We start from the raw sequence: 9,124 nt of genomic DNA, 5'->3' as shown, positions 1-9,124 counted from the left end.
TGGAGTGGCGCAATTGAGCTATCGCTGAAGTGCCACCAATCGGCTTTTTTTTTTTTTTTTTTGCCGCTTGGGGCGGCAGAAAACCTGGAGCCGGCCCTGCTTTCTTGATCCTTCCCACTGCTTAGCATCCTACTTCAAGCCCATTCTCTTGATGATGCCAGCATGCATCCATGTTCCATATAATTTCCTGGTTCAAGTTCCTCTACTGGGGGGAGGGTCCAACCTATGATGCCGGAAGGTCTAAGTGGTGGCCCCCAGTCTTGACAATTTATATTTGATTATAAATTGAAAATGTATTTTCTGAGCTGCATCTATGATCTTTAAACTGAAGAGTTTGAATCAACCCCATCTCTATGCGGCGAAAGTAGGGAGAGCTGCTTTTCCACCTGCCTCCCATCAACTCCTCTGCAGTCTCAGCAGCAGCTCTCCTGTGAACTGAAAGTGCAGTAATCTCCTCAGCAGCATCCCCAATGGGCACCTGCTACACTGCAGGGGAGAAATGATAGAATGGCTGTGAGTGTTCCAGATCTGCTTCACTGTTGGGCTGTCAGAGCCCCAGTACAGGAACTTGATTGGCTCTGTTTCAGTCTAAGAGAGACCTTCTCCTAGCCAAACACCAAGAGCAGGAGAGGGGGAAAAGTTGCGAACCATCAATCTGTTCCATATCCTTGATTCTCTGCTCCAGCCCTAGCCCCAGTGAAAGTTATGGCATCAGGGAGGCTGCTCTAACTTGTACTTGTTAGTTATGGACCAGAAAGGATGGGCCAAGGGAGCAGAGCAGGGCAGATAAGCTGTCCCTAAGTATTGATTGTGCGCCTCTGATCTTTTTGAAATAATATGTTTGGCTCTCAGACTGAAAAGGTTGGACACCACAGCTCTATATCATCACCTGCCTATAGTGTTGAATGAGCACTTCATTCTGCATTAACTCTGCTGTGTCAGCTTGTTCAGTATGACTCACGATCAGCTCTAGAAGATAGAGGAGTAGAATGATCACAAGGTGTGTTTTATGACCAGGGCACCTGGCTTTGGACTAACGTGCAACGATTCTCACATAGCTTGCCCATAGCGAAACCACAGGAGAACCACTCTAGTCTGACTACATTTATTGAGTGTGCTGTCTAACTGATTCTGAATAGGGGCTGCAGGATTGGGGCCCTACACAAAAGGTGTTTTACTTTTTATAGGGCGTTCTTTTATTTACAGAATTATTTTTGCTTGTATGAGCTGACCATGCATATCTACTGCATAATAAGGCTGGGCAGCTCTCAGTCTTCAGTTGTTGACTTGTAGCCTTCCTTGCTCTTCTTCCTTGTTCTAATTTCTATATTTCTTTTCAAGTACAATAAGTAAAGAATGAACCACAATTGCATTAAGGAATGCTGAAATTAGCACTGTCATCAGGCTTACTGTATAATTCCCTTCTTACCACTCAGGTTCCAGTCTCAAAAGGAGGTTCTTGCTTTCAGTATTCTTTATTTATATGTCGCTTAGTCTGCAATAACACAGTTTAAAAATAGAAGTTTATCTAAAATACTGAAGGGACATTGTCAGGAGAATCTTTAGCTTTTGAAAAATGATAAGCTTGTACAAAACCTGAAACTAACAAAAACATTTGCATGAATTTTCCAAGTTATCATGTTTTTGTTTTTAATGAATCAGATTTCTCTTGCAATCCTGGAACCCCATCATTGTGCTGGTACAAGAGAACAAGAATATTTAACTAAGTAGAAAGTAAATATATGTGCAGCAGGTTAAGTAAAACACTCCCTGTTCTGGACATGACCCTCTTCCCCTTACTGGAGCTGTGCTATCTATCCACAGTAGTTCCTAAAATCATAGGGGCTAGAGTAACCCTCTGGTTTGGCCCCAAAAGAGGAAGGCAACGATTTGATTTGTGTGGTGTGTAATGTACATGGTTCTCTCTTATCCTCATTCACTAAATGTGGGAGGGTATTATTGTTATAACTCATACTTTTAAACCTCCCATCCCACCATTTACCATGGTCTTTTAAGGGTTGCAGGAAACATGAAGTCCAGTGAACTGTTCTCATTTATGGCAATTGAGAGGCTGGTTATATAGACAAATATATCAGAGGGGTAAATACAAGGGAGGGAGAGGAATTATTCCAGCTTAGTACTAATGTGGACACGAGAACGAATGGATATAAACTGGCCGGGGGGAAGTTCAGGCTTGAAATTAGACGAAGGTTTCTGACCGTCAGAGGGGTGAAAGATTGGAACGGCCTTCCGAGGGAAACGGTGGGGGCGACGGACCTGTCTGGTTTTAAGATTAAGTTGGATAAGTTTATGGAGGGAATGGTTTAATGGTAAAACATAGTAGCCAAGGAAAACCAAGCAATGGTATGTGAATAGCATAATGGCCAACAAGGGTCAGGCTAGAGACTCTTGCCTATATGCTCGGGGTATTACTGATCGCCATATTTGGGGTCGGGAAGGAATTTTCCTCCAGGGTAGATTGGCTCAGCCTCTGGAGGTTTTTCGCCTTCCTCCGCAGCATGGGGCAGAGATCACTAGCAGGAGGGTCTCAGCCGATTGAAGTCACTAAAACACAGGATTGGGGACTTCAACGGCAGAGTCCAGGGAAGGGTCTTGCGGCCTGCACCATGCAGGGGGTCAGACCAGATGATCATAATGGTCCCTTCTGACCTTAAAGTCTATGAGTCTATGAGTCTATGAGACAACCACATGATGCCTAAAGAAGAATCATGTTAGTGTGGTCTGTCACTCCCCAGAAGAAAGGTATCAGAGTAGCAGCCGTGTTAGTCTGTATCCGCAAAAAGAACAGAGTACTTGTGGCACTTTAGAGACTAACAAATTTATTAGAGCATAAGCTTTCGTGGACTACAGCCCCCTTCTTCGGATGCATATAGAATGCTTTACGAGTTTTTTCATGAGGTTGATGGATTTCCACTCCATTTCCTAATTTCAATGGTACACAGAGGCCATAATGACAATAATCCTTAGCTCTTATGTGGTGCTTTTCCTTTATAGGTCTCATAGTGCTTTAGAAAAGGTTAGTATCTTTATCTCCATTTTGCAGATGAGGAACTGAGGTTCTGAGATGTGAAGTGATTTACCTAAGCACAGCAGGTCAACTGCAGAGCCAGGAATAAAACCCAGGTTTCCTGACTCCCAATCTGGCATCCTATCTACTAGACCATGCTGACTCAGCAGCCAATTGCCACACAGCCATTTTATTCCCTTATAACTGGTGTTGTCCAATGTAAAATTAAATCAATGTTATGCTGGCTCTCTATAAGGTACATATTTTGAGTCCCTACACATTGTTCCCATAAAAAGGGAGACTGGGAGCACTTAACTTTTATTACCGAAAATATTGCTAGCCTGAATAATAACTTATAATACTAAAATGGTTATGAAAAACAGACTAATAATGGAGATTTTTTTAAACAAGATTGGTATATTGAAACATGTTTGTTTGGGGTTCCTTTGTCAGGCGGGCTTGTACTGTTGTTTAGAGTAGAGCTTAATACATAAAGGTGTCTAGTGGGATTTTAAAAAGTGCCTAAGCAGGTTAGGCATCTAACATCCATTGAAATTATTGCGAGTTATGCATATAACCTGCTTAGGGGCTACTAAAAATCCCCCTAGGCACCTATTTGCATCTTTAGGCACCTTAAAACCTTTGAAGATCTGGCCCTCAATCGATTTCAGTGGGAGTTACAAGTGCTCAATGCTGCTCAAGAGGCACTCAATACTTTTGCAGGATCAGACCCTGGACCATCATTACTGGAAGAACTGTTCTAAGAATGACAGTAAAAATACTAAGACTTCATAGGTAAAGAAAGATTCAGATAGCAAAATATCCTTCCTCAGGAACAGGTAAAAAAATACTGTAATTTTCAAGTATGAAGTATGTTCATCTGTTTTAAAGTCCTGTTCTTGTTGGATCCCCATTAAAGGAAAATATTTTATTTCCTTTTCTCATTGTGAAATGATTTCTTCTTACTTCAGTTATCTGTTCAGCTGATGACGTTAATACCCAGCCTTTACAAGTGTAGAGCTTCTTAAAAATTGAAATAAAAGGGTTTTTTTTAATGAAACAAATGGTTAGTAGTGAGTTAAAATCTGTCTTACAAACAAAATTGAAGAAAATCTCCCTTTTTAGGTCTGGAATGTAAGCAGTTATACAATTTCAGTATCTGGAATGCCTCAGGATTTACAAGCAAGCTTGCTTAAGCGAGTGCATTATTAGATTATTTACAAGACTAAGGTTTTTAATGCTTGATTTTCTTTATGCTACTTGAAGTTTTGTGTAATTTTTAAAAATACTAGAAAGTATAGAGATATAATATAAAATAATTTGGATTTACACTCTGGTTTTTCAAAGTGTTGTTAGAAGTTTTAGCTGTATGAATCATTAAAGTTAACAGAAGTCTCATGTTTAAAACCTCATGTAATTCCTTAAAAAAATACTCTTTGGAGTTTGTTTTAAAGTGCAGGTCTACTCTAAAAATGACTATGTAAAATTCCATGTTTATTGCCATTAAATACTCCATATCAAATTTGCTCCATTTTCAAGTGAAAAGTTTTGCTAACTGCCACCTCCGAAAACTCAATCTGGAATGGAAAAAACAGGCTGAATTCTTTCTTTTTCATGAAATATTGTAAGTAAATTAAGAAATAATCATGAAATTCCTGAGTTCTGACCTCAGCTTTGACTGTGACTGCATCTCTTGCTTTAGGCGAATCAGCTATCTTCTCTGTCTCAGTTCCTCCAGCTGTAAAATGGAGATTATTATGGGAATAATAATACTTTCCTAAATACTTCATTGGGTGTTGTGAAAATAAATCCACTTATTATTTGTAAAGTGTTTTGACAATTAAAAGTACTGTGTAAGTGCTATTCTTATGTAAGTGTAGTGTAGTGACAATTGCTTTCTGTGTCAGTATTAGCTTGCTGCATTTATACTAGCTTAGGACCTGAATGAACAAAGCATTTACCTTTAAGCACATGAGTGTTCTGTTGACTTCAAAGTTCCATCGACTTAAATGGCGCTAATCGCATGCTTGAAGTAGCTTGCTAGATTGGGACTTTTGAGAACAGACCGATTATGTGTTCACCCAGAGACCAGATTATTTATAAAAGTGCATTGGTTAAAAAGAACAGTATACTTTTATAAATATGGTTTCTTACTTGTTGGATAATAATTAACCATGTGGCAATCTGAGTAGCTGGTATAATTTCTGTGATAATATTTTAAAAGGCTTCAATGTAGAACTAAAAGTGAAAACAAATTATATATTTTATATTTTAAAGGCCATGGAAATTGGACAGTTTTGCCACTGTTAACTTTATGCTATATTATACATGTATTTTACTGCAATAGACATTTAATAGTGTAAAACATATTACAAATACAGCAAAAGATAAATTTATATTTATCTCATGCAAGGAAGACATATTTTCAAAAAATCAGACTTAAACAAACTCAGAGAACTGATATGTAGGGTCCCATGGGAAGAAAATCTAAGGAAAAAGGAGTCCGGGAGAGCTGGCAGTTTCTGAAAGAGGCAGTATTAAAGGCACAGCAGGAAACTATCTCAGGGTGAAGAACAGAGAGAAAGAACAGTAAACCGCCAATATGGCTGCATTGGGAGCTCTTTAATGACCTAAAAAATCAAAAAGAAATCCTACAAAAAGTGAAAACATGGACAAACTGCTAAAGATAAGTATAAACGAATAGTGTAAGCATTGTAGGGATAAAATCAGAAAGGGTAAGGCACAAAATGAGTTACACCTAAGCAAGAGACATAAAAGGCAATAAAAAGAGATTTTATAAACACATTAGGAGCAAGAGAAAGATAAAGAAAAGTGTAGATCCACTACTTAGTGGAGAAGGAGAGCTAACAATGGATGACACCAAGAAAGCTGAGGGGTTTAATGCCTATTTTACTTCATTTTTCACTAAAAAGGTTAATTGTAACCAGATGTGTAACACAATTAATATTAACAACAAAGTGGAAGGAACACAAGCCAGAATAGGGAAAGAACAGGTTAAAAATATTTAAATAAGTTAGATGTCTTCAAATGGGCAGGTGCTGACAAAATTCACCCTGCGGTACTTAAGGATCTAGATATAGCAATCTCTGAACAATTAGTGATTATCTTCAAGAACCCATGGAGGACATGTGAGGTCTCAGAATACTGGAGAAGGGCTAACACAGTGCCTGTCTTTAAAAGGGGGAACAAAGAAGATCCAAGGGAATAAAAGATCAATCAGCCTAACTTTGATACCTGGAAAGATATTGGAACAAATTAACAAATAATCAATTTATATTATTGCCCGATCTTTAGATTATGTATTACCTCTACCTCGATATAACGCTGTCCTCGGGAGCCAAAAAATCTTACTGCGTTATAGTGAAACCGCGTTATATTGAACTTGTTTTGATTCACCGGAGTGTGCAACCTCGCCTCCCCCCCCCCCGAGCACTGCTTTACCACATTATATCTGAATTCGTGTTATATCGGGTCGCATTATATCGAGGTAGCAGTGTAATTATATTGATTACTTAAGAATCCCCAGTTATCACTTTGAGGGTTCACCGGTTCTTGAATCCTAGATCAGGCACAGTATTATTTAAATTATTATATAGTTAGGAACCCCGATGTGCACAGTTACAACACTCACACTATAGGAACTCTTTTATATTTACAAATATAGTTTATTAATACATTTAGCACAGTCACAAACACCCCAGCTTAGTAAGGTAGATAGAGCTACTACAGAATGTCCATCTGCACATCCATATACTCACACCTTCCCTTGTAGAACAACCTGAAATATTATCCATCGTCTTCCCCATCACCATCACATCAAAGCAGAATATAATGCAAAGCAGTGAATATAATAAAGGCAAGCTAGCTCACTGGGCTACAGGGTGCACCTAGAGGATCATAGGATGATAAATAACAGCCAACATGGATTTGTCAAGAACAAATCATGCCAAAACAAGCTAATTTCCTTTTTTTATTACTGACCTAGTGGATACTGGGGAAACAGTAGATGTGAGTTGTCTTGATTTTAGAAAGCAAACTAGGGAAATATAATCTAGATGAAATTACTATGCGGTGGGTGCACTATTGGTTGAAAAACCATAGTCAAAGAGTAATTTCAATGGTTCGCTGTCAAACTGGGGGGATGTATCTATTGGGGACCTACAGAGGTCGGGCCTGGGTTTGATACTATTCAACATTTTCATTATTGACTTGGTTAATGGAGTGGAGAATATGCTTATAAAATTTGTGGATGACATCACACTGGAAGGGGTTGAAAGCATTTTGAAGGACAGGATTGGAATTCACAATGACCTTGACAAATTGAAGACTGGTCTGAAATCAATAAGATTAAATTCAATATAGACAATTGCAAAGTACTACACTTGGGAAGGAAAAATCAAATGCACAATTACAAAATGGGGAATAACCGTCAAGGCAGTAGTACTGGGAGTTACAGTGGATCACAGATTGAATATGGGTCAACAATGTGATGCAATTGTGAAAAAGGCAAATATAATTCTGGGATATATTAACAGCATACTCATACTTTCAGTGCCTGGTGAGATACTATTGACAACAGTTAGTTCCCATTTTTTGGTCTGTTAGTCTCTATTTAAGATCAATCTTTGGTCAAACTTTGCCATCCCTTCCCCTCCCTTACATATAGAGTTCCTGCTGCCAATAGAAGTTCAGTGCAGTCTGGAACAATTGTCTTGGAATTAGTTGTGCACCAGCTAGTAGTTCTGGACGGTGTTTGTGTAATAACAAGTAGGTAGCCATATTTAGTTGCGTGTTGGTAGTCAACTTGGGTTCTTAGTGCAGTTCAACAGCAAAGCATTTAGATACATTTACTAGAACTGCACTTAATTTAATTTGAAAAGGTGCCAGAAGTGGGAGTGGAAAAATAGATGGCAAGGGAAGCAGCTGGGCTGACAGAAGGGTTTGCACCCCACTTGTATACAATACAATTGTATACTGGGATTGATGTGAGGATTGTCTTCAAAAATATTTGAAAAAGAGTAAATTGGAAATATTTTAATACCAAAACAAATCTGACAGCCATTCCTTCTTCTTTTTCTATGTCTTTCTATCTTTACATTTTTAGGATCATCTTACCTTTGGTTTGGTCAGTTTTGGCTAATTACCTCTGTCACTTTCTAACATCCAAACTCATTTTTCAGGTTTGAGACTGACAAGATGTATATTTTCTTGTGGGATGGATTTTCAGGATCAGATCCTTAGATACTTGCATAATATCGAATGGAAGTTAGGAGACAGTGTAAAGTTCCCATTTGTGCTGCCCTGATCTTTGTGCTTCACTGTGCATGCTTTCCACTATGCACTGGGTTAGAGCAACCTAAGGACTGTTCTAAGTTACACTGGCCTGTAAAGGCCATAAGGAGCTGAAGGCCAAACCCAGGAGAAAGGCATAACAGTGATTTCCCAGTCATGGCCCGTTTTCAGTAACCACACTGCTCTTCTCTGCTAAGTTTACAGCAAGGAGAGCAGTGCAGAATATAAGGCCTTGCGCTAACTCTATGCTGCTACAGGATCACCCTTGCAATTGGGGTGATCCTCCCTGAACCACTTACTCAGCTTTTGCATCCAAAGTATGACAGCAGGACAGCACAAAGTGACCACAGCCCACCTGAGGATCTGATCCTTTATTATCCCTCTTATTCCTCTATTTCTGTTTTATTGTTCTTTTCCTCTTCCATTTTATCCATCTTCTATTTTTTCTGGTTATATCTGTTAACCCTTGTTTCTTTATTTTATTTATTTCTTCTCTACTCGCCCATAATCTCAGCCCTTCCCCCCCCTCTTTATTGTTGTTTTCTTCTTCCACCTGTGTAGACGCTTTCCTTCCCTTTGTACCTGAGCTATCTCTCTCCCTTCCTCCCCCATAACAATGCTGTATTTCCCTTCCCTTTTCTTTGCACAAACTATCACTTTTTTTTACCCATTGTCTCTGACTTATATCTTATCTGTGATTCCCTGTTGTCACTCCCATATATGACTCCTTTCAGACAGTTTATATTCTGCTGAGCTCCTTTGAAGCACTAAAACATCTTCACT

Source organism: Trachemys scripta, chromosome 10, assembly GCF_013100865.1.
Source record: "Trachemys scripta elegans isolate TJP31775 chromosome 10, CAS_Tse_1.0, whole genome shotgun sequence".
NCBI lineage: Eukaryota > Metazoa > Chordata > Testudines > Emydidae > Trachemys > Trachemys scripta.
The sequence above is the reverse complement of the archived record's forward strand: the minus strand, read 5'-3'. Positions refer to the sequence as shown.